The sequence below is a fragment of the Otolemur garnettii genome, unplaced genomic scaffold (genome assembly GCF_000181295.1).
Source record: "Otolemur garnettii isolate 467f Iridium unplaced genomic scaffold, OtoGar3 scaffold00020, whole genome shotgun sequence".
Lineage (NCBI taxonomy): Eukaryota > Metazoa > Chordata > Mammalia > Primates > Galagidae > Otolemur > Otolemur garnettii.
Genome location: NW_003852415.1, coordinates 20,630,572 through 20,638,170, shown reverse-complemented (window position 1 = coordinate 20,638,170; position 7,599 = coordinate 20,630,572).

Sequence of the window (7,599 nt, the reverse complement as noted above, 5' to 3'; positions counted from 1 at the left end):
CCAGCTACTCAGGAGGCTGAGGCAAGAGAATCCCCTAAGCCCAGGAGTTGGAGGTTGCTGTGAACAGTGTGATGCCACGGCACTCTACCGAGGGCAATAAAGTGAGACTCTGTCTCAAAAAAAAAAAAAAAACCCTTAAAAATATGTATCTTACACTTGTTCAGAGTTTAATAGTTTCAGAATCATTTTCCTGGGCACATCCTTGTCTTATCTGCACTGTAGTCTTAAGTGGCAGGGTGGATGGGGGAATAGTGTCACCTTGTTACATAGTAATAGATTCTACAATAGCTTTTTACTGTCCCCAGATCTGTTCTTTATTTCTGCACTTTATTTACTCCTGTCCATGTATCTGTGAGGTTGGCATTGTCATTTTTCAGAAGGTGAAATGACTTCCCTGATCAAGTAAGATTGGTTCTTGGACTCCAACTTCAGTATCTTTTGCACACTTCCAGACAACTTCTTTTAATGAGGACCAACTAGGAGGTCTGCATTCAAATCCTTCTGTGGTTACCAGAGAGCAATATGACCTTTGCGTTTCTTTCCAAAATGGGAGTATTAAAACTGGTTCGTGGTTAAAATCTAATGTTGTAATTTCCTGCAACACATGAAAATTCCTAGGGGGTTTACAAACACACATAATCATGATAAATATATTGACACATTAAAATGGTCATACGCACATAATCAAACAAAATACTTAATGGAAGACTTTAAACAACAATGGTATTAATAATAATCATGGTCTCCATTTAGTCCACAAATATTAAATAGGTGCCTTATCTATTCCAGATACTGTTCTAGATGTTGGAGATACAGCCTCTGCCCTCATGGAATTTTATGTTCTGTTGGGAGAGACAGTCACTAAAGGTAGATAGGCTGTGGCGAGCAGACTGTGGTAAGTGCTGAGATAAAATCTAAGTCTGGTGAAGGGATTGGGGGTTCAGGGGCCTAGGCAGTGTTGGGATGCTTCACAGTGTGGTCTAAGGTCTGTGTGACAAGGGGATAGAAGTCCCCTCAAGTAATCCTCCAAAACAAGGATTGGCAATCTGGTTCATTGCTTGTTTTGTCAATAAAGTTTTATTGGAACACAGCTGTGCCCATTCATTTATGTATCATCTATGGTTGCTTTCCTGCTACAATGGCAGAGTTGAGTAGTTGTGGTAGAGACTGTGTGGCCCACAAAGTAAATATTTACTATCCTCAGAAATTGCCAACTCCTGGTCTAAAGTTCAGAGTATATACTATAAACATGGAGGCCATGGGTAATAGGAGCTGGAGCCAGGATCTCCCCGCCCCACCCCACCCTAGCCCCCATCTACCTGATGCCTCATTTCCTTTCCCTATGGTCTTAGCCCAGCACCAGGGCCCCTGCTGATGGCTCAGGGGGTCTGGGGTGGGGAGTGGAGGGTGGGACATAAGGTTGGATGTGGAAGAACACAACATGGTGCCTGATCATAAGAGGTGCTATTTTGGTGACATGGTGTGCATGTACAAGAAATGATTTTAGAACAATATAAAATAGGATATCAAGAATGCTAAATTATATGACATTAACTAGGAGACCTAGAGGGAAGACAGCCACAAGCTCAGGTGGCTTCCTGGAGGAAGCAGGAGTTGCAGGAAGTATAGGATTTGGTCAGGCAGAGCAGAGGTGCAGGGACAGGCAGATATGGTGGCAGAAAGGAGGCCACTCTATCCAGGTAGGAGACTGTCTGGCTATTGCATCCCAACATTTCTTTTTTTTTGAGGCAGGAGCCTCAAGCTGTCCCCCTGGGTAGAATGCCATGGCATCTCAGCTCACAGCAACCTCCCACTCCTGGGCTCAAGCGAGTCTCCTGCCTCAGCCTCCCAAGTAGCTGGGACCACAGGCACCCACCACAATGCCCGGCTATTTTTTGGTTGCAGCTGTCGTTGTTTGGCGGGCCTGGGCCGGATTCGAACCCACCACCTTGGGTGTACGTGGCTGGTGCCTTAGCCACTTGAGCCACAGGCACTGAGTTTCTATGTGTGAGCCAGCCCAACATTTCTATGTGTGAACCAGCCCTCTCCATCCATCCACCCCTTGCCAAGCCCCTTCTGGATGCTGAGTTGGATCACAAACCTGAACAAGGTACTGTTTGTCCTCAGATGTGACCATGCTGGTCCAAATTCTACATGGCTGTTTGGAGGTGAAGGGGTAGGGGCCCTATGGCATGCTGTGGTTGGGCAGAGGAGGTGTCTAAGCAGCTTCTGGCAGTAAATCACTGAAGCTGAGTGGTTTGGGGCCCAAGGAGATGGGTAGGGACAGGGTGGCAAGCCATTCAGGAGGAGGGATCAGTTTAGGCAAAGGCCTGAAGGGAGAACCTCTGGGGATGGGCTCAGCTGGGTAGAGACCGGAGGGAGCGAACTTGGTGAGAATTCACCAGGTGGCATGGTGAAGGTGCTTAGTCTACTATTCTAAGGCAAACTGTTTGTTTTGGAATATTCAAACCTACCATATAGGTTTCCCTCCCCACTCAAGCCCTTGCAGATGGCCAAGGAGTTGGCCAGGGTTGGCTAACAAGGTCACAGCCACTGTCAGCCACAGCCAATCTGGCTGAGGGGCCAGATCTCATTGGCATCTCTTCCATCTGTTACCAGAGAAAGACAGAAAATTGCTCAGAGCCTTCTGCAGAGAAGAGGGGTTTTTGCTGTTGTTTTGTTTTAGGAAGTGGTTTTAAAATGCAGTGATTTGTGGCCTAATAGATTCATCAAAGTAATTTTCCAGATGGCTGTAATTCTTAGGCCATTGACATGTCAGAGATGCCCTATGTTCCAAGTCCCCGTCCAGCCTTAGCACTAATCCATCACCGCAGGAACTGGCCTGGGAGTGTGTGCAGCATCATAACAGTTTAATACCCTTCGCAGTGATTAACTCCCTTTCCCTACAGCAACCATGAGATAGGTACATGGCAGGGACTATTCTTCCCATTTTACCAAGAGGGGAGCTGGATCAGAGAGGTCAAGCTGCTTTTCTAAGATCACAAGGCCACAAGGGAAAGAGAGGAAAAGCAGTTTTCCAAGCCTTGGAACTTTCCATTTATATCTAGCTGTGACTACATTCAAGGGTGTAGCTGCTTTTCTTGGGCATGGCAGTGCTGGTTTCAGCATTAGGTAATGGCCCCAACTTAAGCCCTTTCTAGTGACTAAATCTTCAAATTTCACTTCCTCCAGGCAGCCTTCTTGGACTGGTCCAAGACTTTTTTGCATCTCAGAGACACTGGCCTGGTTCCTGGTTTCTTGAGGGTCTAAGAATTTGTTAAACTACTTGAACCTACTTAGAATTTCATACATGACCACACTGCTATGATGTCTCCTTCCCAAAATAAGTCAAGCTTTGTTTATGTCAGCAGCTATGAAATTCTAATGCCTCAAGAGAACAGATCCGCCCCAAATGTCTGTTGCTACTCCCTCCCCACATTTTACAGATTTCCGTGATATTCCTGTGTATGCACCTCTTTCATGTCAAAAGGGATTGTCTCCGTCAAAAACCTCTGCTAAAAGGCAAGCCTGGATGAAGTCTAACTCACCAGTGTGGATTTATTTTTAAGCTGCTGCTTCTCAGGAAATGGGACATAGGTCAGTTTTAATAATCAAGGCAATGAGTATATGTCAAGTTTTTGCAGTCTCTGAGTGAAATTTGCTCACAGCCTCCCACTGGGCAGCCTCCTTTGGGGGTACTTGCTCCTTCCCCATCACATGAAGTTGGGGGAGTGGCCCTGCAATGCTAAGAGCTGTGTCTGCACCCAGTGTAGGGGCAGGTCCCCCGTGAACCTCTAAAGCTGGAAGGCCCAGGAGCCAGCCTGCAGCAGGCTGGAAGCCGTGGTCTGGAGGCCCTCTGATCTTGCTGAGTAGACTGACCTTTCTTCTGGATACAGCCGCCTGAGAACAGCTGCCGGACTCAGCTTGCCCTGGCTCAGGGGAAGCACTGTTCTGAGCGGTAGGAGCCAAACCCTTTTCTGAGCTCAGCAAGCAGGGAGGGTGGGACTGCTTCTCTGAGCGCACAGTGGAAATACCAGGATGGATTCTCTCCACCCCACCACTGCTCCCTCTGGAGCTCCGAGGGCAACTCTTAGGCCCACAGTTGGGCTGGGGACCGGGTGATGGGGGCCAGGAGTGCATCTTTATTCATGGCATCAGCCTGCCCTCTTACATTTCTGATTATTGCAAAATTTGGCCTTGAATTGGGACCAAGCACAGTGGGGAGAGGAATGAGGCAGAAGAGAGAACCAATTAGCTGTTAGAAGCTAGGCTTCCTCCACTTTCTGGTTCCGGGGATGTTGGCTGCTACCCACATTGTCTCTGGGCTTCAGTTTTCCCATCTGTGAAGGAGAGTCATTAGTCCTGCCTTGTCCACCTATGAGGTTGGCTGAGCGGCTTACATGATTTAATAGATGTGAACACGATGGGCAGCCACTCCTAGGATCAAGTGTTGGTGTCCTTGTGGCATGAGGACTTTGAACTCTATTTGGCAGCATCCTTTTTAGCTCTGACAGTCTTTACTGGCCCACCCCACACCTAGGTTACTTCATGTACAGGTGTTTCTGTTTTTATCTGTTTGTTTTTGAAACAGTGTATCATTCTGTTGCCCCAGGCTAGAGTGCTGTGACATCCTAGCTCACAGCAACCTCAATCTCCTGGACTCAAGCAATCCTCTTGCCTCAGCCTCCCAGATAGCTGGGACTACAGGTGTATACCACAACACCCAGCTAATTTTTCTATTTTTAGTAGAGACAGGGTCTCGTTCTCGATCAAGCTGGTCAACTCCTGAACTTGAGCAATCCACCTGCCTTATCCTTGCAGAGTGGTGGGGTTGAGCCACTGTGTTCAACCCAGGTATTTCTGTTTTTACCTGGCCTGATTAGTGGTCTGTCCTGAGACAAATCACCCTGCCATGTCGCAGGTGCCTCCCTTACAGTGTATGCTGCTGGGATGGTCATCTCCCAGAAGGCCTTGGTGTTTGTAACCTTTGGGGAAATTGTAGGGTCTCCAAAAGCATTGGACCTCTTTTCCCATCTTTGGTAGGGGGTGAGATTGTATCCCCCCAAAAGATCTGTCTAATACTTAACCATTAGATTCTGTGAATGTAACCTTATTTAGAAAAAGAGTCTTTGCATATGCAGTTTTTATTTTATTTATTTATTTATTTATTTATTTGAGACAGCCTCAAGCTGTCCCCCTGGGTAGAGTACCATGGCATCACAGCTCATAGCAACCTCCACCTCCTGGACTCAAGCAAGTCTCCTGCCTCCACCTCCCAAGTAGCTGGGATTACAGGCACCTGCCACAACACCTGGCTATTTTTTGGTTGCTGCTGTCCTTGTTGTTGGGCAGGCCCGGGCTGGATTTGAACCCGCCACCTTAAATGTATGTGGCTGGCGCCTTAGCTGCTTGAGCCACAGGCGCCGAGCCTGCATATGCATTTAAATTAAGAATCTCAAGTTGAGATCATCCTGGATTGGCAGGGGGGCTCTAAATCCAGTGACCAGCATCCTTCTAAGAGAAAGGCAGAGGGGGATTTGAAGTGGAGAAGGAGAGAAGACATGTGGGGAGAAGGCTACGTGACAGGGAGGCAAAATGATGTGATCCCAAGTCAAGGGACCCCAGGAGCCACCATAATCTAGAAATAATGCCAGGGAAGGATTCTCTCCTAGAGCCTGTGGAGATAGCTCAGTCTTACCAACACCTTGATTTTGGACTTCTGGCCTCCAGACCAGTGAGATGATACGTTTCTGCGTTTCTGTTGGTAATTCGTAACAGCAGCCCTGAGAGGCCAATATACCTGTTTGGCCCTGGAAGGATGCTCCCAGGTATAACTCATTCTACACTTGTTTGTAATGACACTTAACTAAGGTGACTGGGACTTGTTCTTTCTTAACTCCCCCCTCCCCCGACCCAAGTGTTTCAATATTCCATTCAATTTTAGCATGTGGAAGAAGGCAGCAGGAAGTACTCTAATCACTCTAGAAGTTGCAAAATGTTCCTTTTTATTTTTCTTTTAGAAACATTACAGTGACATTTAGAGGAAAAAACATCTAAAATTCTTCACAGCTCAGAGTGTTGAGTGTGTGACCTTCAAGAGGGAAGAAGAAGAAAGGCCAGTGTCCAGGCAGACTGGGCCAGGCCTGTCCCTGACCATGCTTCACAATCTCCTGCCTCTGTGCATCCGTCCGTACCATTCCTTCTATTGAGGGTGCCTCTATTCCCTATAGTTCTGCCCTTTGAAATCCCACCTGTCTTCAGGGGCCCCTCAGGAGGCCTCAAGCTCAACAGTGAAATAGACACCAGCCCTCATTTCAGAGGTTCAGTCCTCTGGTCCTCTGTGTCAGCCTGGATAAGACTCCTTTCTTTTTTGGGCCTCAGTTTCCTCATCTGCAGCTTTAATTCAACAGGATTTTATTTGAAGCACTTCCGTGTGTCAGAGCATTAGATGATGGAGATTCCAAGTTTATAGGCTAATTACATTGTTACGACTTCTAATCTTAGGACATAAGAGAGACTCTAGAATGAATGTGTCAGCGAGTGAGAGATTAAGTGCCTTTCACCATCTGTTTGCTGTTGGTTCTCTTATTGGGGCTTTTTGTGTGGTGGTGTGCTGGAGCTTTCTGTGTGCACGTCTGTCCCCCTCAACTTGACTGCTCTAAGGACAGCACCAGCTGCAGAGTGAGTAGGAGACAGGCCAGGAGCAGCAATGAATAGTGCAGAATTTGGATTTTTGCAGAATTGGGATCACAGGATGTGACCAGGTGTTTGTGCCTTCTTAGGTCACCAGGATACCTAAAGGCATTGTGATTCTCTGGCTGAGACTCTTGAATGAATGTCCATTGAGATAAAATTCTATCATTATAAACCCCATTTCCTGGGCTGTGCTGGAGTTTGCTTAGATTGTGTTGTCGTACCCGGAGATCTGAGCTGCATCCCACTGCCGCTAGAGTTGGACTAACTCAGTTCTCAGCGGGCACCACCATGTACAATCTTCATGACCTTGGGCCAATCACCTAACTTTTCTAAGCTTCTTTTCTTTTTTTTGAGACAAGAGTCTCACTTTGTCTCCCTTGATAGAGTGCCTTGGTGTCACAGCTCACAGCAACCTCAAACTCTTGGGTTTAAGCAATTCTTCTTGCCTCAGCTTCCCAAGTAGCTAGGACTACAGGTGCCCTCCACAACACTCATCTATTTTTATTTTTTGGTTGTAGTCGTCGCTGTTGTTTGGCAGGCCTGGGCTGGATTCGAACTCGCCAGCTCCAGTGTATGTGGCTGGTGCCCTAGCTGCTGAGCTACAGGCACTGAGCCTCTAAGCTTTGTTTTCAACATCTAGAAAGAGATAACTAGGTAGTGAACTAACCCAGGACATAGCTTTTGGGGGCCCACCATTTAGCCCACTCCAGGAGGAAAGGAAGAGGATGAATTGCTATCAACCCATTTCTCAGCAGAACATGAAATGCTTCTCTTACTTGTTCATTATTTTTTTTTTTTTTTTTTTTTGAGACAGAGCCTCAAGCTGTCCCCCTGGGTAGAGTGCCATGGCATCAAAACTCACAGCAACCTCCAACTCCTGGGTTCAAGCGAGTCTCCTGCTTC